This window comes from Lactuca saligna, chromosome 7 (assembly GCF_052625555.1).
Source record: "Lactuca saligna cultivar CGN05327 chromosome 7, ASM5262555v1, whole genome shotgun sequence".
NCBI classification, from domain to species: Eukaryota; Viridiplantae; Streptophyta; class Magnoliopsida; order Asterales; family Asteraceae; genus Lactuca; species Lactuca saligna.
The window spans coordinates 162,257,721-162,281,377 of NC_136423.1; the positions used below are offsets into that span (position 1 = coordinate 162,257,721).

General features: G+C 33.7%; 1 pseudogene; it reads left to right on the top strand.

Moving 5' to 3' along the window:
• Window positions 1-15,486: 15,486 nt before the first annotated feature.
• LOC145007634 (5S ribosomal RNA) lies at window positions 15,487-15,604 on the top strand (annotated as a pseudogene).
• The last annotated feature ends 8,053 nt before the right edge of the window (window positions 15,605-23,657 follow it).

A 23,657-nucleotide genomic window follows, 5' to 3' on the forward strand; every position in this document is an offset into this window, starting at 1 on the left:
GATGTAGTCCTAGTACGGAATGGAAGTATGTTCGTGAAGGTTTGACCTACATCTCTATGATGCAGTCTTAGTACTGAGTGGAGGTGTGTTTATGAAGGGTTGACCTACATCCCTATGATGCAGTCCTAGTGATGAGTGAAAGTAAGTTTGGACACTAGTCTCAAGACGTTTGTTGTTCAAGCTGAGGTATCGATGGTTGGCGAATAACAGGATCTAACCACTAAAAGAGACTTGGAAATGTCTCCGGAGTTAAATTACTATAGTCGAATGACTTGACTAAAGCATGATTCAGATAGACTCCAATGAAAGTATGATAAAAGTACTTGAATGGAGAATGACACAGAAGTTAGCCGACTGTCAATATCTTTGATATTCACGACGTAAAGGTTCGGAAAAATGACCTTATAAAGGTCTTACATCATATCTAGAGAAGATAGTTCTTGACAGCGTAAAGACCTAACCAAAGTACTTACAGTACAAGATAATTTCATAGAGATTACCACATCGGGCATAGACAGAAAAACATTCCTCTTTAACAAGGAAAATAAAGTAAAACATTTATTACTGGCGACGGTAGTCCCTCTGGTGAATTCTTAGTTCAGCCAGTTGACGTTCTACATCGAGTAGGTGTCTTTCGTACACCCTCTGTCGTACTCGGAGCTCTATGAATTCGGCTTGGGATTCAGCTAGTGCCTGTAGCAGGGTTTCATGGTTTCTCTCTGATCTCTCACGAGCATCTTCTAGACGAATGGTGCGGAGGGTATGCATTCTACCATTGGTGACAACTTTAGTGATCTGATGTAGGGTTGTCCTGCCTTGAATCTCATTTCGGGCCACTCTGCGGACCAGGATTGGCAAGCTTCTGTCTGCCGAGCCCCCATTGCTCAGGTCATAAAAGTTTCGATCACCATCAAATGGCATGGGCTGATTTTGTCCTTGACTCCATGTTTCCAAACATTCCACCCATGGAGGCGTCGAGCCATGAAAAGCCGGACGAGGGTTAGGAATTTGAACGGGAGTTGCCTGGGGTAGATCTTCAACCTCGGGTTCGGAATTAGCATCATCCGAAAGGTCTTCATCATGGTGATCATTCACAGGGATAGGATGATAATTTTTTAGCTCTTCTTCAAACCATCCCGCAATAACTTCGTTCGAAAGGAACAGGTTGCCATGGGGATGGAGTCCAGCCATGTTATCTACGCGAGATTTGGGGTAAGAAAATAATTATGAGACGAACTATCTAGATAATTATTTAGAAAATATTCATCAGTTACATCGCTATTTGTGAAGTGCATACCAGTTATATGTAATCGAAACAGGATAGGCCTTCGAATAATTGACCTTAACTCCATATTCACACAGAATAGGGGTAAAGTAAAAATTTTCACAGATTCTAAGTCTATTACATCCTAATTACATATAGCCTTAATGCATCCACTTAGCAACTATCAACTTAGTAATGAAGAATCCCATTTTAATTCTCAAGTATAAAGTACTTATAGTAACACCAAATACTCCTATAGTATTTTAAATTTTTAATGTTATGTTCTATTGTTCTCATTGTGGTAGGGTTGCTAAGATTTTAGCATTGTTGCAACCACACAATTAAACTTAGGCACATGCTAGTCAACTCTCGGATAATATAGGTGATCAGGCTATATCTTCCCAGTTTTGACCATATGTCTCTAAGCCCACTTGTGTTGCCCAACAATCGTAATTCTTTTGTACTGTCCTAGTGACACTGATTTTAGTATGAATGCAACACGTATACTTACTTAAATATTTTATTATTTAAAGTATAAACTCTGGGTCAGAGTATTTTTAATCCCTTATGTATTTATAGTTAGTATATCTTTTATGGGTTGATATACTTAATTCACATATACACAATGCTCTGATACCAATCTGTCACACCCCAAAACCAAGAACGGCGGAAACGTTCTGGGGCGGAGGACGTCATGTACAGTATCACAACAATCAAAAGTAGCAAACAAGCAACAACATCATCCATTGCATTAATAATAGAATTATTATACAAGTTTGTTCTGTCAAATTTTGATAAACACTAAAGCATAAATCAAAATGAAAGATGAATCTTCAACGAGCTCCATCTTCCCTAGTCTTTGCATCGATACCTGTCTATGATGACCTGAGGATACAAGTAATTTTGAAAGCGAGTATCAACTTTTAAGCTGGTGAGATCATAAGTATTTTAGTGTCTTAATTTGTATGTAAATACTTGTATGTATTTGAAATGTAAGTATTTGTATGTATACGAATTGTAAGTATTGAAAATGTAAACGAATTGTAAGTATGAAAATGTATATGAATTGTAAGTATGAACATGTTTGTAAAACAATTGTAAACGTTTGAAAACCCTATAAATCCCTATGATTCCTATTAGTAACAAAATGAGTCTTCTACCAAGACTTAACTGTTCTCATGTAGTGTTCTACCAAGACCTAACTGTTAGAATGTAGTCTTCTACCAAGATCTAACTGTTCTGAATGTAGTCTTCTACCAAGACTTAACTGTAATAGTATCACCCTTTGGTACTAGGGCAAATAACAATGTTAACTGAAGACATCCGTAGATGTACATTTACCTCTGTTGCTAACAGCTGGGTATAGGAATAGTCAGTCCCCAAAAGTATACCTGTAATGGTATCAACCGTTGACATCCATGGATGTGCTTTTACCTCTGTAGCTAACAGAGATTTTAGGAATGGTCAGTCCCGCAACGTATCCTTTGTTACTAGGATATTTAATCCAATCTATATTGTCGATTATGTGATTGAATCACAAGGTAAAGATAAGAATAAGGATTATATAACAGAATCTATACATATAAAATGTACTAGTGATTCCTGTAAGTGTACTCATGTACATGTGACCATATCTACGTAATAGTATAGTAAGGTACTGTAATGTTCTAGTTGTAGTGTATGTGCTCTCTATCTAGTAAGTATATTAATGTACTCATTCTAGTATCGTTGTATATGTTCTTCTCTAGTATATATGTATATGTTCTTCTCTAGTATAGTCGTATATGTTCCTCTCTAGTATTGTTGTATATGTTCTCATAGTAGTAAGTATTGACTCATGAATGAACTGACTCATAGTATGATATTGTGTTCTAGTAATAGTTCTAGTATCTTCCTAAACTACCCCTATGGTAGTTTACTAGTAATCTAACTGGTATGTATGGACATAGATGTATACCCTTGCTACCCAAGGGTATTGATTGAACTGGAAGACCCTTTATGACTACATATGTACAAATGATATATAACTAATATTTAAACGACCTTCGGACGGGTACCCAATATCCCACCAGACCACATCTCAAGCGCGAAAAGGAAATAGGGTGGATAGCCTTCCTGAGTCTTTTAAACATTACTCATATAAATATACATATATAGGCATGAAATTTATAATATAAAAGCATAAAGTAAGTTTTGTAAAACCTTTGAACATAATTATTATTTTAAGAAAAGATCGACTTGATGTCAATCTATAAAATAATTTGAAGGCATGGGTTTGATAAAACAGTTTAGTATAAAGAAACATTTGTTTGAAACACAATTGTAAATAAGTTTGAAATGTAATATACAAAGTAAAATGTACAGTGTAATAAAGAGTTGTAAACACATAAAGTGTTTATGAAAAACATTTGAAGGAAACTATTTGGTAAAATGGCTAATGAATAGCCAATCATTTGAATGCTGCTTACTAAACACATGTGAATGATATAGTAACTAGCATGATTCTACTTGTATCCCCCCCCCCCATAAAACATTTAAAAATGGTTAAAACATTGATTAAGGGGTATGAACTCACCTGTAGTAAGTGGATCGGAAGGAAGTGTCGAATAAGTGCTTGGTGTCAAGTGAAGACTTAGACATGCACAAAGATCCTAATAACTTATAAGGATATATGTATATACACAATTAGTCTTTAAACAACAAATAAACAAAGTTAAGACACTCTAGGATATGTTAAACACTTTATACAAGTGTTATAAGTCTCAAGGGTTGCATCTAAGTGTTGTAGGGAAAGGCTAGTGTGTTTGGGGTCCAAGGGTAAACTCCCTTGGAGTTTACGGTTTTGATGGTCATGACACAAAGAGTTTACGGCAGTAAACTCTAGAGTTTACGGTCGTAAACTCTAGTCCTAATGACTAGGTGTTGTTTGGTGGTTTAGCAAGCCTCTTGGAGCAATTCTACTAAGTGGTTTGGCCTTTGGAAGGGACTAGGGCAACAAAACACATCCTTTGAGGAGTTTATGGCCTAATGGCATTTTCCTTTAGGTTCAAAACCGTAAACCCATATGGAGGAGTGTATAGCCATGTTTTCAAGTCCCTAACACAATTAGGTAATTGTATGTGCTAGATTCTAAGCCTAAGGTAGGAAAATAACCCATTTGGACACCCTTTAGGGTGTTTACGGTTTTGGGAGTTCCCCAAACCGTAAACACCTAAAAATGTTGGATTTTGGTATTTTTCCAGGCTTAGATACATCAAACTAAGGTTCAATCAATTCATGGAAGGCTTAAACATCAAACTAGGGCTTAGATTTGGACTTAGGCATACTTTGGTGCACTTTATGGTGTTTACGGCCCAAGAACATTCTTGGACCGTGAACACCTCCAACCATGTGTTCTTGACATTATTTCTTGATATTCAAATGTAATACTAGCTTAAAATCACTCAAGGATGGAAGTACTTACATAGAGGAAGCTTGAAATGAACTTTAAATCCAAGAACACTTAGTGTGTGTTCTTGGTGTTCTTGGTGTTTTTGGAAACTAATCAAAACACAAAAATGGATGGATTAAAGGATGTACAATCACTAGATTAAGCGATATACCAACTTGAAAGGCTTGAAACACTTACTAGTTTGAAGATTTGGAATAAAAACTTGGATGATACTTGAGAGAATATTTTTGGAGTTTACTCTTTTGATAAATGGGGAGTAAACACAAATGGGGAGTAAACTCATGTTTAAGCATGAGTTTACGGCTTTTTGGATGATTTTTCGACCCAAACATAAAAGTTTGGTCGGGTGTTTCTAATACGCGAAGTGTTTGCGGTTTTCAAAAATCAAAACCCGAGACGACACTTTCTTACACACGTTCGCTTAAAAATAATATTAAAATAATCAAAATAATTTTATATTTCTTAAAAATAAGAAATAATTACATTGACTTATGCTACGAAGTGGTTGACTTTTAGGGTTTGACCGAATGGAAATTTCGGGTTGTCACAACTTGCCTTAATAATCATATAATCATAACATTTATGCTCCCACTATCATGATGACTACTATAAAGAAAAATAACACTTATGCTTCCACTAGCTTCGACATGTATTCAAAACATCTTAACTTCCAGAAAAACAATACCTATTGAACTTCTTAAGTCCATGTTTCTAATACTTAATGCTTTGATAATCTTTTGATCATGGCCTCTTAAGCTTATACACCTTTGCCTTAGATAGTTCATATGTGTGTCTAAACAATTAAGACTAATTGCCAAACCTCACAATTCAAATCATGGAAAGGGATACCGTAACCATGATTGGATTCGAGAATGCAACTTTACAATCACTATCTTCTTAAAATCTTTCTTAGTGAAAGCATTTCCTCACAATCATTTTCATGAAGGAGGAAATCTTATGAAACTTAGATTTAAATGGTGTATTTGTTCCTATCCATGTGAATTTGTTAAAACAAAAGTTTACAACAAATTTGAACTCATATGGACCGAACTTTCTTAATCTTGATTTCTTGCCTTATGGTAGCACAGCTGCCTACCACGTCTTCCAAGTAGTTAAGCAGCTCACTTTTTCCTATCAATGTACCTTTCATTGATCAACGTGCCTTGCCTTTTATGCGTTCAAAATGAGAACTCATAGTACTCATATGCATAATTAACTCAATTGGAACAGCACAGAAACAAAATAATGTCAACACGATAGGTTGTAAACCTCAACTTGTGTGCTAGTGATGATTGATAAGGTTTATTTGATTTGTTCTTGAAACCTTTCAGGACCATTAAGACTCCCATCGACTCATTGACATATAAGATTCTCTTGTCAATAAACAATTCTTGACAAACAAATATTTAAGAGTTAGTGTAGTTTTTATCAAAACATTTCATAAATTGGTCCTACTTGGCCTTTGTCTTATCCAAGACATCACAACTTTCCATATTTGATGAATGTTATAAACCTTCTTAATACTTTTCACTCATTGTCACAATCTTAACTTTAAGACTTGTTATTGGAACGAAGTATGATTGACCTTTTGATTTAACCATTTCTTCAATTCTTGATTCCTCTTCTTAAACATACAATTGTACTAAGACTAACTTAGAGGATCAATTGAGATATGGTTCTTAATCATAAAGACCTATCATAAAGCATAAATGTACTCTCCCTTCTTCTTAGAATGGAGAAACTTTTATCTTTCTGCCTACTTGATTTTTATTCGTTTTGCTTTTGATTTAAACTTTTTCAATCAATTTAGAATTACACTTAATCTTATGAGTATAATCATATTTACTAAACCTTTAGTAAATTATGACGAATATCTTTGTTACTCTTATGGTGGAGTTGATCAACACACAACTTTGTGTGCTCGATCTCCTAGTCCTTTCACTTGACACTTTGTCAACGAATTAGTCTAATTTCCAAATATGAAATTTCTCATTCATCATGCAACCAAGTTGCGTGATTCCAAATTTCTATCCAATTGAAATTTGGGTGATGAGAAACTCTCCCTATTTGGTAAATTCTCTACCTTTTCCATAAGAATCATATCCATTTGTTGAAAAAAATATTCAAACATCAATTTTCATAACGATTTCATTGCAAGGAAGTGAACAAATAAATAAGTCAAACCAAAATTTATTTTATTTATAAAAGTAGCGGAAAACATTTGTCCTTACAATGCAGAATCCATTGAAAACCATGTATATCAAAATGAAAATTTCTAACAACTCTATTATAACTATCTAATCTTCAAGTCCATGCAATCAAGATCCATTTCTTGTGATTAGATTCATCATGCTCTTTCACCAAGCTTCCTTTCTTTTCACCGATCCTACAAAACATTCAAATTCAATCTTATCACATCATGTATTTGAATCAATGAATAGGAACTTAGCGAATTTAGATAGTGGATTTTACCTGAAGCGCAGTCATACTCTTTGACTCTCCCATCTTTGGAAATTTCAGGCTCTTGGGGCAGACTTCTATCCAACGCCCTTTCTCTTGGCAGCAAACGCAGGTCGGTTCTCCTAGAACGTCCTCAGAAGCATGGTCGGTTGACTTTCCCAACAAATATGCTCCATTGCTTCGCCAAATCATTTCTGATTCAGCAGCAATGAGCATGTAAGTTAGGTCAATGAGGTTGTCGTCATGATCCATCATATAATACTTTCTTTTGAACTCATTATATGATTCAGGGAGTGATTGCAGAACCCAGTTCACAGCCAACTCATCGGGAAATGACACACCCAACATAATCAACCTATTGATGTGTGATTTCATTCCTAGAATGTGGGCACACACGGATTTACCATCTTCATGTTTCATTTCCAATAGGGCCTTAGTGATATTGAACCTTTCAATTCTTCGATCTTGTGGGTTAGGTAGAACAATTGGAGGAGGTGGAGGAAGTGAAGCATGATTTCTTGTTCCTCGGTCGAATCGTGGAATACCATCTTCATGTGGAATGCTTGTTCCACGGGATTTGGGAAGACCATGGTTGTTGAACTTTGACATCTACAAAACGGGAGAAAACAAATTCAAGTTAGTTGATCGATTGAGTCCTTAGTAAATCACCCAAATGAGATACTAAGGCTAGGACCCAACACAATACGCTACAACCTAGAAAAGGGATGTCGTAATCTAGTTGCAGAACATTTGAAGGTAAGTGAATGACGATTCACTAATTTCCACCATGAAAAACGAAAAAGAAGTTTATGTTTTAAATCTATGAAAACTCCTAGATCATTTGAGATTCATTAAACATTTCAATGGCATGTTTAAATCTCGATATGCCCCTCTCGTTTGTGACTGGGATGCCAAGGATCACGAAGCGGGTGTGAATAACCATGCAAATTTACATGGTGCCCTCACATGTTACAGTCACCTATTCGATGTGCCGGTAAACCACACACGCTCCACCGAACTATGACAAACATTGAGTCACCCTTTGCTACCTTTGCTTAGAACCATTTAGTGTGCCGGTAAACCACACACGCTCCACTAACATCTTCGCAAGGGCACAAAGTGTAATTTCATGGAATTGCATCAATTCACTTTGCCTAAGTAACTAAGATTGGGAATTTGTAAAAAAACATTTAGTTACTTTTGTATTTCATTATACTTATAATGGAAGGTTTCGTCCTATCCTACCCGTTCGGCTAACGAACCTCCACTAGTCAAGAGTGCGGTGGGTAAGAGTAGATACCCATTCAATCGCCATATTATAGGCAATTTTAATGTTATATATAATGTTAGACTTTTAATGTTATATATAGTATAGGGTGCATTTTACACTTTTAAAATATTAGGTGATCAAATTTAACAATTATACTTTTAATTCAATTAAATTGTAAACCTAAACTTTTATGGATTTATTAAACTTCTTTTAATTATACACCTTAATTAATTAATAAAACCATAAGGGTGTGATTTGAACTTTTCAAAACATTACTAGGATTTTAGAATTTAACATTCCTAATTAAACTTTTAATCAACTTTTAAATTCGAAAACTTGAGGGTATGTTTTGAAACATTTCAAAACATTAGGGTTTAGAATTTAAATATATATCACAATTAAACAATTAATCAAAATTTAAATTCCAAAACTTGAGGGCAAGTTTTGAAACCATTTTCAAAACATTAGGATTTTAACTATTTAAATTTCAAAAATTCAAAACTTTTGGGTTCAAATTTAAACTACAAAACCTAAAGTGGAAAATATGAAACTTTTCATAACAACAAGGATCAAATAACAAATAATTCAAATCAACATTTAATCACATAATTATCCATATTTCATTTATTTAATAATTTCTTGTAAAACAATTTATCAATTTACTCAAAATAATTAATCAATTATCACATAAGGAAACAATTATCTTATTAATTGATAAATATCTTCAATTAGATCAAAATCATAGTCAAATATATCATATAATCGGATTAATATTGATCTAACATGATAAGGTAATTATCCATAAGCAAAAACAACAAGAAAACCCGAGATACCCTCCATCTGACGAGTTGACTCGTCGAGTCAGGCTTGGACTCGTCGAGTCTGTATGGACTCGGCGAGTTCAGCTATGGAATCGGCGAGTCCAGCCTCCAAAACACCACAAAAACGAATTTTTTTGAACATGTAAGGCATCAATACAATTGAAACCAAGCTAGGCTCTGATACCACTGATGGGTTTTGGTCATAAGACATCCTATGTGCTCATACAAACCCTAATGCTTGGATCTAGGGTTCTCTATTGTACATGCAAGTTATCCAAGACTATAAACCCTAATTTTAGCATTCAAGTGATCATATTAACATAAGAATTGGTTTATAATGTTACCTTGATTGTTATGTAGCAATAACAATCCCAAATCTCCTTGTATTGACTTTGGAAAGCTCAGAGTCACAATTGTCACTCCTCTAATGGCTTACAAACACCAAGAGCAAATGGAGAAGATATGAGGAGAGAGAGGAGGTATTGAATTCGTCCCTAAGAATCCTTGGGAAGGTCTTACACGAATTCATGAGCCAAGGGGGTTTATATAGGTGTACAGATAGGGTTTCAGTCATTATCCTTATCTAGTTGCTTGCTTACCAAGCAACCCATAAGATAATCCTTGAATCCTTATCATAGTCGAATTATAAGGCATTATCACCTTAAATTCATCCATCCTATACTTAGGATAATCCTTACCTTATTTTGTAACTATCACATAATTACAATTCAGCCCCTCTAGTTTAATTAATTACACTTGATCACAAAATTAATTCCTAATTAATTATTGACCAATATTAATTAAACAAATATGATTTCTCCTTTAATATATTATTCTTATAACATATTAATAAATCATAATAACCTCTCTCTCTATTTATTTCTCCAATCAAGTTGCTTTGGTGAAGGCAACCCAAAAGGACCATGCACGATCGGGTCAAGTACATAACAAAATAGTTATGGACTTAGACACTAATCCAACATAGACTTGGTATTCTTCTACGGAACTTCAGAAGAAAGTCATATGCAGATTACATCAAGCCACATCTAGGCAATCCCAAAAAGCTTGAGAAAATCCGAGTTTGTTCAGTGACAAATATTTTACTTTTATTTCACAGAATGTGTCACAAAGGACTATCAAAGCGAGAGAGTTGTCAAAGTATGCTCGTCGAATGGGACGAGGGGGTATATTACTCTTAGGAGGAAGTTGGTAAACTTGGTCTTTAGCTATATTAACTTCATAGCAATTTATTTAACATGCTTTTATTTCGTACTCTTTAAAATTAAATTTTTTATCAAGATTGAAGAGAATGTGACTTCAAAGGAGGAAATGCCCCCAAGGTCAGTTATGTGGTGTAAAGGGCGTGAAAGTAAAGGAGAGTTAAAGGATGAAGATGTTAAAATCATGGCCGATAGACTTGTAACTTTACTACACTTTTCTTTTTCTTTTTCTTTAAATATTTTAATCATTTTTATTAAGACAATAATTTTTTTTTTTTTTTTTTGGTAGATGGAACATGAGAAGCAGATAAAAGAAGGACAAGTAAATGTTGAACTAGGAATGGATGCCATGACCTTAGTTTTTGGCAAGGAAAAGGGCGGATTTTTAAAGGGTGTCGGCACGGGAGTCACTTACAACAAATATTTCAATGTTCCTCGCAACAAAGGGTCATCTAAGGAAGAAATTAAGGATCTTAAAGTTGCACCGCATAATGGAAAACTTGAGCTTGAGAAAAAAGATGATAAACTCAAGGCTTTGTGTACAAAAGTTAATGAACAAGATCAAACACTAAAGCTAGTTTTGGCTCGTCTTAACGCAAAAGGAGCTGACTTTCCAAATCTGTCTCATACAATTGTAAGTAATCTTATTGAAAATATATGTTGTCAATGTTAGCTGTAAATTGCATTTCTTTTACACATTTTCCATGTTTCTTTATATTTTCTAGGGTATTTCAAGTGAGAAGATTGTATACGTAATGAAACGTCTCTTATTAGTCTCAAAACTAATGAACCTACAGAACCTGTAACACCAGTATGTTATCATCTTACTAGATCATCGTTGATATATATATATATATATATATATATATATATATATATATATATATATATATATATATAGGTACTAATTTCTGATTTTTCATGTTGGACTTTAAATTATGTAGGTTATTCCAAAACCCACCAAAAAACCTGTTCAAACGAAATCTGCAACTGCAACTCCCGATGCAGAATTGCTTTCCATAAAATCTGCAACAGTAGTATATACTAACCTTACAGTTTTCAATAACTTTTATATTATCTTTTATATTAAAATATAATTTTATATATGTCTTAAATCTTTATATTAGGCTAATACAAAAACCACGAAAAAAGCTATTGAGTCTAAGACTGCTACTATCAATCATGACATACCAACAATTTCACCAGATAAACCCATTTACCAGGTTAGTGTTTTTTTACATGATCAATATACATTTCTGTCTTTTTTTCAGATTATAATATTACCTGTCATTATAGCCAATCAAGTGTAGTCTATCATATCCGTATAAAAGGAACATCGTTGCTCGTGGTACCATTCACTTATCATCAGAAAGACAATTCATTCGTGGAGTTCCTCTACAAGATGATTTCTATAAAGTTTCCATTGATGAAGTGGTTGTAAAAAATGCATTTCTACCCCATAAAACTGGAGAATTCACATTAGTTGGGGATGCATATAAAAGTTTTGTTCCATGGCTAAAACACCATGTGCAAACCGAGTCAAAGGTTTGTTTAAATATGTTCACTACTTTGTGCATTAAACTTTATTTTCTTAATAAAGTACTATACTAAGTGTATGATGAACTATTTTTTTTTTTTGGTTTCAATGTTGTTGTTATAGGTACCATAAATTATATCACATCAAAACTCAACGAAAAGGAAACCAACTTACATATCATCTGATTCCCCTTCTCAAGAAGACAAGGAGCAATACAAACAAAATGAATGTCTAGCTAATTATGTTTAGGTTGTGGTTTATGATGTGTTTGGTTTTTTAACCGTTATTTAAATTCTTTAAAGTAGGACAATTTTCCTTTCTTTAATATTTTAATTAGGAATGTAATGTATGTATATGGATTTCGATTTCAATTATTATTAATATCAAATTATGAATTTTGTTTGTGTTTCATATTGTTGTGTTTCGTCACTTTAATTTAAATTAGTTTTGATGTGTCTAAAATGTATAAAAAGTAACAATAAATAGTAAGTTATAGTGGCTGTAGTATGATTTTTGCCATGTTTTATACGTTTTTAATGTCTCTAAAAATATACAATGGTTACTTTACATCAATTTGTAACGTGTGGCTAAATGGTTAACAATAGTCATAATATACAAGAATTATAAGACTACAATTGATTTAAAATGATGTTTATTAATATTTTTTGTCACTAAGTTAAACAATAACAACATGAATAACAATTTATGTGGCAAATAAATACCATAATTGATTGTCTTTGAGACTAAATACTAGTAAATCGTCACATATATCATTGATTATATGTGTCTATTTACCGAACACGAACATGTTCACCATAAATTATATGTGTCTAAAATATACCCAATAGTCTTAATTCGATACCAAATTATCCTTAATTTTAACAAAATGTGTGACTTTATATTACTTACGATTTTAATTCACTTAATTGTGTGTCTCTATACATTAGGTTATAGTCACAAATGTTGATTGTTTTTTGTGACTAATAATTAGCAATTCGTCACATATGAAAGTAAAGTACTTGTTGCCATTTAGCAAACGTGGTCACACTCACCATAATTAAAAGTTTACAGAAGATAAACAATAGTCTTAATAAAATTTAAACTGTGTGACTATATGTAACAAAACAACTACACTAAAACAACATGAATGTCACATGTTGGTGATATACAGTCACCACATTAGCTAAATATGTGTGACTACTAACTGTTTAATGCTACAATATTGGATATTTAAGGAACGTAATTCCATACACATTTGCCACACTTTTATACTACGACCACATGTTTTCATAGAATACAGACACTACATTTTAAAGTGACCATAAGACCGATACGATGGCGTCACTGTAACGACCCGTTCCCGGTACGTTGATTTATTGGTAATTATAGTGAGTTTTCTAGAGGGACTCGGCGAGTTCTAGCCTGACTCGCCGAGTCGGGTCGCGTCTGAGGGCACGCGGGAGCCGGCGACTCGACGAGTCCATAATATGGACTCGGCGAGTCCATCCGTCTGGGTGAAACCCTAAATCCCCGGGTTGCCCACTATTTATACCACCTTATAGCCCCATTCTCGCCTCCCTCACCCTGAGAACGCAGTGTTATCACCCCCCCCCCCCAAACCTCCATTGAAGAGTTTATGTGTTTTGGTGCCTTTTTGTGAAGGTGTGAAGAAGGAGAAGAAGAGAGAAGCTAGGAGAAGGGTTGGAGTGCAAAGATCCAAGGCTAGATCAGAGTTTATTGAGGTAATTTCGGAGTTCCATCTCATTATATGCCTTAAGTTTCCATTAGAGCTCTCCTAAGATCTAGTTGGTGCTTGTTTCAAGCCTTACTCTTGCATGAACATCTCATTCAGTCGAAATATCTATGGATCTGAATGTTGGGGTGTTGTAGAGCCCAGATCTACTGTCTTTTTGGGGTTACATTGCATGTTAGCCATGGATCTACTCATTATATGCATCTTTTAGCCTTATTTCCCTTATTTATGAGGTTGTGCACGTAAAGTTGGAAACTTTACGTGGTAAAACAGCTTATTGGACTCAGATCTATCAATTGCATGCATTGGATTCGAATAAAATCAAGTAAAAATCTATTGCATGGCGGCGACTCGGCGAGTCGGAAGAACGACTCGACGAATCGGGTCGCGAGTCCCGAGTTCTTCAGTTTTATCAGTGTCGAGTGGACGAGATGAGTTAGGGAGTGGACTCAGCGAGTTGAGAGTAGACTCAGTGATGAAGGGACTCGGCGAGTTTGTTCATACAACTCGGCGAGTCCAAGGCAATCTTCTTGGGGATCAAGAACAACTCATCGAGTCTGTTCATACGACTCGGCGAGTCGGATGAAGATCGTCTGAGTTCTTGGATCCAGAGGGTACTCGTCGAGTCGATGCCACACTCGACGAGTAGCAGCATGAAGAGCTGAGAGATGAGACTAGGACTCGGCGAGTTGGGTAGGCCGACTCGGCGAGTCAGCCCAGAGTGAGTTGACTTTGACCAAGGGTAAAAGAGTCATTTTACCCCCAAGTGTAGTGTTAGTATTTGATTGAGTGTGTTTATGGATTTGTAGCCGAGGAGATTCAGGAGCAGCAGCCGTTAGCCTTCCGAGCCACACACTCATCAGCTAGCTTACGAGGTGAGTTTCCCTCCAGTAAGGACGGGTCTAAGGCCACAATGCCGGCCCGTCCAGTTAGCAGTAGTTTCCGGACTTCGGTCCGATGTAGTAGTAGTATGTTTGATGCCTTCGTGGTTCAGACAGGATTTATGCGCTATGTGTTATGTGTTTTATGTTATGTGTTCCGGGCTACGGCCCGATGCAGTATGCAGTATATTTGTTCATGCTAGATGATATGCTATGCTATGCTCAGTCGGTTCCGGACTTCGGTCCGATGCAGGGGACACGGTCCCAGTTAGTTCCGGACTTTGGTCCGATGCAGTTAGTTCCGGACTTTGGTCTGATGCAGTTAGTTCCGGACTTTGGTCCGATGCAGGGGACAAGGTCCCAGTCAGTTCCGGATTTCGGTCCGATGCAATTTCCGGGCTTCGGCCCGATGCAGTAGGCAAGGCCCAATATGTGTTTATATGTTATTGTATGGTATGTGGTATTTTGGGTGAGCTCACTAAGCTTCGTGCTTACAGTTTCAGTTTTGGTTTCAGGTACTTCCGCAAGCAAAGGGAAGAGCTCGGGGTGACAGCATCGCACACACCGCAGCATGACTTTATCCTGGGATGTCTCTTGATATTTTGAGTTGATGTAGTATGATACAGTTTTCCGCACAATATTTTATTATGTTTTGGGAATACAACGCATGTGCTTATGTTATGATACTTATATTATGGCTTGATTATATGAAAAAAACGAAAATTTTTGGATCGTGTTTTTGGGTCGTTGTGGTTTGCACCTGATCCCACATCGGCTGGGAAGGAGAACTAAGCATTCCTTATAAGGGGTGTGGATACCTTCCCTAACACAACGCGTTTAAAAGCCGTGAGGGCAGCAGATCCCATAAGAACTCTGCAGTTAAGCGTGCTCGGGCGGGAGTAGTACCGGGATGGGTGACCCCCTGGGAAGTCCTCGTGCCGAGTGGCTCAAAGCGGACAATATTGTGATACGTGCCAGAGGGGGGTGTTACAAATGGTATCAGAGCTAGGGTACGGGTCGATGTGTTCGACAGGGACGTCAAACCCTATAATGGGGGGTGAAGGTGGGTTGCACCTGATCCCACATCGGCTGGGAAGGAGAACTAAGCATTCCTTATAAGGGGTGTGGATACCTTCCCTAACACAATGCGTTTTAAAGCCGTGAGGGCAGCAGATGCCATAAGAACTCTGCAGTTAAGCGTGCTCGGGCGGGAGTAGTACCGGGATGGGTGACCCCCTGGGAAGTCCTCGTGCCGAGTGGCCCAAAGCGGATAATATTGTGATACGTGCCAGAGGGGGGTGTTACAGTCCTGATCCCACATCGGCTGTCCCACATCGGCTGGGAAGGAGAACTAAGCATTCCTTATAAGGGGTGTGGATACCTTCCCTAACACAACGCGTTTTAAAGCCGTGAGGGCAGCAGATGCCATAAGAACTCTGCAGTTAAGCGTGTTCGGGCGGGAGTAGTACCAGGATGGGTGACCCCCTGGGAAGTCCTCGTGCCGAGTGGCCCAAAGCGGACAATATTGTGATACGTGCCAGAGGGGGGTGTTACAGTCACCTTCCGTCACACTTTCAATGAAAATATAAAATGTCACTATACGCATATAGTCACACTTTTTTTGTGTGACTATAAGTCATTTTTCTTGAACTGTAGTTAGATAAAGAGTATGTCTATTGCTATGTTCTTACACTTTTCTCTGTAATCGAGCCTTTCATACTCTAATCTAAACCATATATGTATGTATGTGTGTGTATATATATATATATATATATATATATATATATATATATGTGTGTGTGTGTGTGTGTATATGTGTGTGTATATATATATATATATATATATATATATATATATATATATATATATATATATATATATATATATATATATATAAGTTAAACAAAATTTCATGCATGGTCCTTTTGGTTAATGTTTTTCACTAAAATGATCCCTATGAAACTTTTTTTCACGAGATGATCCCAAAGGAGCAAACCTTGCACACGAATGGTCTTTATCGTTGATGTTTGTTAGATGGATTTGTTAAGTTAAAATAATTTTAGTTAATGACAATTTCTGTAATTTTGTGAAACTCACTTAACAAGCATTTATGAATTTTTTTTCACCATTTGAAATAACACAATTTTATTCTCTTTCTCTCTCTCTCTCTCTCTCTCTCTATATATATATATATATATATATATATATATATATATATATATATATATATATATATATATATATGTGTGTGTGTGTGTGTGTGTGTGTGTGTGTGTGACAACCCGTAATTTTTATCCTGTAAAAGTCAAACATATCAAATAAAGGTGAAACTCGTTTATGGTATTATCTTAATTTAGATTAGATTAATGGGTTATAAGTGTTTCGAAACCTTGTATGAAAGTTTGTTGGTTATGGGGGGAAAACCATTTAAGACCAAGGACAATGACAGAGAACCGCAAACCTTCGTATGGCCACAAATGACATTTGTTCCCAGCTGTGATCTGCTTCGGACTGTGAACTGTCTCGGTTTACGGACGTGAACTCGCCTCAGACCGAAAACACTGCCCCTATATATAAGTGTTTGTCTGCTTTTAGTCCTACTTCTACACCTCTGACCGCAAACTCACCCCTTTTCTCTCAAAGTCATCTAACCGAAAACCCTCTTTTCTCCCATCTAACATCCGAGGATCCTTGTATAACCTTCGGATCTTGTTGTAGATCATTAAAAGTTCATCTTTTCCTTCAATCAATCATCCTTCATTTCTGGGTTTACAGTGGTAAACCCTTGAATCTTCAAAGGCCGAAAACTCTTTACGACCGTGAACACTCAAGGGTTGGCGGTAAACACCAAGGAACTTCTTCTTTCGGTTTTAACACCTCTTTTGCAAGTAATTCTTACATCCTAGATTGTTTCCTTAATACCTTTGAAGTTATATTCACTAATTTCATGCCAATATGTTGCATAAATTGCTATATAGGACTTGTTTTGTCCCGGGAACTAGCTTGTGAAATCAATCATCCTATATTGAAACCGCTATCAAATCAATCCCAAAAGGTGAGTTCATACCCCTACAATTTACTTTTTAAATTCTTTTAGGGGAGAATACAAGTAGAAAACAATATAATTGTGTTATTCATTTACATGTGGAAACAAACAAACCGAAAGGATTTATTATACTCAAATGTTGTTAAAATTATTTTAAAACTCTTTTAAACTATTTTTAGATTTTTGTTTATATCAAAAATCATATTTGTGAGCATATTTATGTATAAGTATGCTTTAATGGACTTAGGACTATTGATAAATACCGTAAATCTTGTTCCTTGTTTGGTTGTAGGATTAGGGTAGGATCACTAGTCTGACTGTCGGTTAAATCATAGTTATGCTTGCAAAATATATGCCTGAATATTAAAGCTCATTATTTTCAAGGAATATACTTAGCTCAGTTGCATAAGTTGGACAACTGAGTCTTTTCTACAAATCAGTAACAGTTCAAACAAACATACTAGTAAACTATAATAGGTATAGTTTAGAGGATCATTACATACTACTGCTAGAAGAGAGAATCAATACATAAGTCAATACATACATACTTCACTATTCATTACAAAACATACTATCCATTTACAAGAACAAGAAGGAACTTACATATTATAACAAGAACAAGATAACTAAAATTTGAGACACTATTTCATGGCATTGAAGTACTTGCTATGTCATGTTTTGTAACCAGAGTCTCCTAGAGAGAGAGAAAGAGAGAGAGAGAGAGAGAGAGAGAGAGAGAGAGAGAGAGAGAGAGAGCGTGAGTTTGTGTATAGATCTATACAAGATTGACAATCCCACACCTTGCTGTTAGCTACAATGGGACCTACAGGTCTACAGGTGACAAATGTCATATCATTATTGATGCCTGGACAACATCGTGTTTTATACTAATCTATCAAGCATGGTTATAACCAAATCGCATTTTAACTTTAATTAAACAATTGGTTTTCAAGGTATTTAATGCACAGTAGCGTATTTTATACAATTACTACTGTGAATCTTCATTTTTCCATTACATTCATACAATGATATTCTCACATGAGAAATGCATACTATTTTCGACTAAAGATAGTTTTACAAATATGGAAAACATACATTTATACTATTTCAAGTACAATCACACATTTTACACTACTTTAATAGAAAACAGGTCATACAAACAGTTGAGTCTTGGTAGAAGACTACTTTTCATTTAAAGACAAAAAATATAGGATTTTCTGGCAAAGATACAAATATTTTTACAAGTGAGATGCAAACATTTTTACTAAACAAATACAAACATTTTCATGAAACAAATGCACACATGTATTAACTATTTTATAAAGAACACACATGTATTAACTATTTTATTAATACAAACATTTTTACTTTTTTTAATTCAAATTTCTTTTAAAATATTTCCTTAATTTTTTCACAACCTTTTTATTATATATTTTCAAATATTGAAATTTTTTTTGTTGTCTCGCCTTTAACTAAAATATTCAAAATACAATACATAATTATATAATTTCATTTTTTTCTATTTTTTATCTAAAAAGATTTGAAATAAATAAATATTATTTTATTACATTTTAATTTTTACATGATGTAATTTTAAGATTTGTTTTCATTTATCTTATACAAATATATTTATTTTATGAAAAAAAAGTATATGATGTGTTTTTATAAAAAAAGTTATTATAAAAATAATAGTATGTTGCTATTTTATTTTAAATATATAAATGTGTGATTTTGAGTTAATGATTGACATATATTACAGTTTTGGTTTCATAATATAAGAACTGCAAACATTAGATATTTAATTTTAAAAAATTATTTAATTTTTTCAAAATTCAAATATATTCCTGAATAAAGACAAAAAAATTTCAAGGAAAAATTTAAAAACATTTGTTAGTTAATAGCAAACTAAAGTCGTATGGTAATATAATTAACCATATGAATAATGACATTAATTTCATTTAATTCATTTTATTTCATAGAAAGTAAAAGTATTTTATATATTTCTATAAAATGAAATAAATAGAATTAATATCATATTAAACGGAAACAACATGACATTAATTTATTTTAAAATTTTATTTTACACTAAATAAAATGATTTAAATGGAATTTAATGTCATATTATTCCTAAAGTTAATTATTTTAAAATGTGTAGTAGGGTATTTCAAATGGTCATTGTGTAGAAAAAGTAAGAGATTAACATTCTAAAATTTCAAATAGTCTTGTAAAATTTCACAAATGATCCTTAAACAATTTTCATAAAATCTCAAAAATAGTTTTTATCTAAAAGTTTTAAATTTAATGGATCCATTTAACAAACATCAACGGTAAAGCCTATTTGTATATAATGTTTGCTCCTTAGGGATCATCTCAAGAAATTTTTTTTATAAAAACCATTTCGAAGAAAAATAATAAAGAAAAATGACCGTTCATGAAATTTTGTCTAAAACTTGTTCTACTTTTTATATAGATACCTTCATGTGAATCTTCATGTGAATCTGTGGGTGAGATTTGTCTTTTGTAAACATACAAGGATAGGTATGAGACATCATGCATTTCACGTGGGCATGTATGGAGCATGCGATCATCGATTATGTCATTCGATTGTATCCTATTCGGGCATTTCACGTGGCAATGCTTTTAAGTTTTAACGTTATTACTCTTATTTTATATTAATTAATGTTCAAAGTATATGTTAGTAAGTTACGTAGTGCATGCATAACGTATATGTATTGGACACGCGTCATTCATGCATGCAATTTACACACATAAAATACAGCTACGAGTTCTCAAACTTTAAAGTCGACGTATGTTTTGACGATAGCGATCAGCTTCTATTATATTATATTATGAATTTACATTTCATAGTTCCCATAAAATCCAATATATTCATGGATTTTGTCTTCTATTGTTGTCGTCGTCTTCACACCCTATTTATTTTTTTGATGTTTTTGGAGTTAAGTTATCGGCATATTCGAACTCGTAAACCATGAGCTATGACAGCTTGCAGTTATCGATCATCTTATGATAAATACACGAAAGTTGGCATGTAAGTTGGTGTAGTGTATATGTGTAAATAGATAGACGCGCATCCATAAGTGTCCAAGGGAAAATATACAAAGTTCATGAGTTACATATTCTTTAAAATGTATTTTTATCGTGTCATATATCAAACCGAAAATGTACATGTTTAATGAATTGTGTCTACGTCATCGTACGTACAGGAGACACCTAGTCATGAATGTATTACCATTTTTTTTTTATCGTAATATTCAATTATAAGATTAATGCCTTTATGCAATCAATTTTATGTGAATCACTTCATAGTTATTTATTACAAATAACAGATTAATAGTGTCTAACAAATAATAAAGGATATTTTGATAAAAATTATATTTATTTTAGATAAAAAAACATATAACTTAAGAAAAGATTAATTACCATTAAATTACTTAAATGAAATGAGACTTTTATATATATATATATATATTACATTTAATCTCATGATAATTATATTTAATTTCATAGTAGTTTAACTAAAAATAAAGAATATTTTTAATAAAAATTATAGGGTAAATTACACAGATGGTCCCTATGGTTTAGGGTAATCTGCATGCTTGGTCCCTAAGAACTATTTTTAACTCGAACCGTCCTTAATTGATATTTTTGTAACACGCTTGGTCCCTGTCCGTTCTAAAAAGACTGATTTGCCCTTACTAGTTTCTTTTACCTTTTTAAATTATTAGTTAATTAATAATATATATTAATTAAATATATATTTGTTTGATTCAAGATCCCACACCATCGTATCCTCCTCCCCTCCCCTGCCCTGCCTCCTTATGTTTAGTTGCTGGAAAATCTGACTCCACTCGCCGGAAAAATCCGACCTTAACCAGAAAACGCCGGACTCCATCGGAAAACACTAGGTTCCACCGAAATCCAAACCAAAAATCATTACCAATACCATGGAAATCACCCAGAATTCAACAGAAAATACCTATTGTTCAACAACAAATGTGAAAAATACATCTCAAACCAAAACATTTAACTAAGATCAAAACCAAAATAAAACCTGAAAATCAAATCTAAAACCAAAATGGAACAGAAGATCTTGGATCTGTCAATTTTTTTTTCACAGTCTCTACATTTTGGGGTGAAAGAATAGAGAAATCAAGTATGGTTAAGGGAAGATTGGAATCGGTATTAGAACCCATGGATTTAGACTGCCACAGGGGGGGATTTAATCATCGGAAATCAAACTGATTTCTACAGTAGATATGAAATTACATGAATCTAAAATTAAAGATAAAACAAAATCATGAAGCACAAAGTGCAACTCGGTTGCAAATAGGGTGATGAAACGTCGTTGGTGCTTTACCAAAAGCAGTTGTCGATGATAATACTTTGTGGAACGACGATGTCAAGATTGAGGAAGTGGGGGACGAAGGAAATAAATGAGACGTAGGTCTCATGTCCGGCAAACACGACCACCCGATGATCGGTATACATCCGACGACTACCAAAAGAAATTGATTTCTGATGTTCAACCATCGGCGACTGGTTGCCGGAATATGAGAGGGAGACGAGACGGTGATGATGCAGGTTTGGGGGAAAAGATTTGTGTTTCTCATGAGAATGAAGGAGGGGTATTAAGTTAGGTTGGGGTGTCCTTGAATCAAACAAATATATATTTGATTAATACATTTTTCATATTAAATTAATATATATTTTTAATTAACTGATAATTAAAAAAAGGTAAAAGAAACCAGTAATGGCAAATCAGTCTTTTTAGAACGGACAGGGACCAAGCGTGTTACAAAAATATCAATTAAGGATGGTTCGAGTTAAAAATAGTTCTTAGGAACCAAGCATGCAGATTACCTTAAACCACAGGGACCATCCGTGTAATTTACCCAAAATTATATTTATTTTAAAAATAGACTATTATTTTAAATCAAACTTAATTTTTTTTTTTTATTATTAATACGAAACAGACGAAACATTTTTATGACTAGGATATATGAATAAGACTTTTATTATATAGGTTCTATAAATTAAAAATAAAACACATTTATAAATTTTCTATGAGGGGTGAATGCACCAACTCAAAACCGATGCATCCGTCATTGATGCATCTGCTACTGATGTGAACCAATCGATCGATATATATATATATATATATATATATATATATATATATATATATATATATATATATATATATATATATATATATATATATATATATATATATATATATATATATATATGGTTAGGTTCATGTGAGACGGCCTAATTTTGTAAGACCGTGAGACGCATTTTTTTTTTAAAATTTTTTTTGGTTAATTCAAGTTCCGAAAATAATATTTAAAAAAAAGAATTTTTAGATTTTTCCATTTATTTTGCATTTTAAAATTATTTTTTAGAATATGTCAGTGTAATATTCTATTAGAATATTTCACGTATTTTTAAAAAAAAATGGAATTTATTTTTATTTATTTTTAAATTTTTTTAGTTAATTCAAGTTCCGAAAATAATATTTAAAAAAAGAAATTTTTAAATTTTTCCATTTATTCCGCATTTTAAAATTATTTTTTAGAATATGTCAATGTAATATTCCAATTAGAATATTTCACTTATTTTTCAAAAAAAAAAAATTCATTTTTTTTTTTTTTAATTTTTAATTATTCTTTTAGTTAATTCAAGTTCCGAAAATAATATTTAAAAATAGAATTTTTGGATTTTTCCATTTATTTTGCATTTTAAAATTATTTTTAGATTTGGTCTCACAGTCTCACAAAATTAGAATGGTCTCAAATGAACCTGAACCTATCTATCTATATATATATATATATATATATATATATATATATATATATATATATATATATATATATATATATATATATATATATAATCTCAAGGACTTATGAATAGTAAAATAGTAAACATTA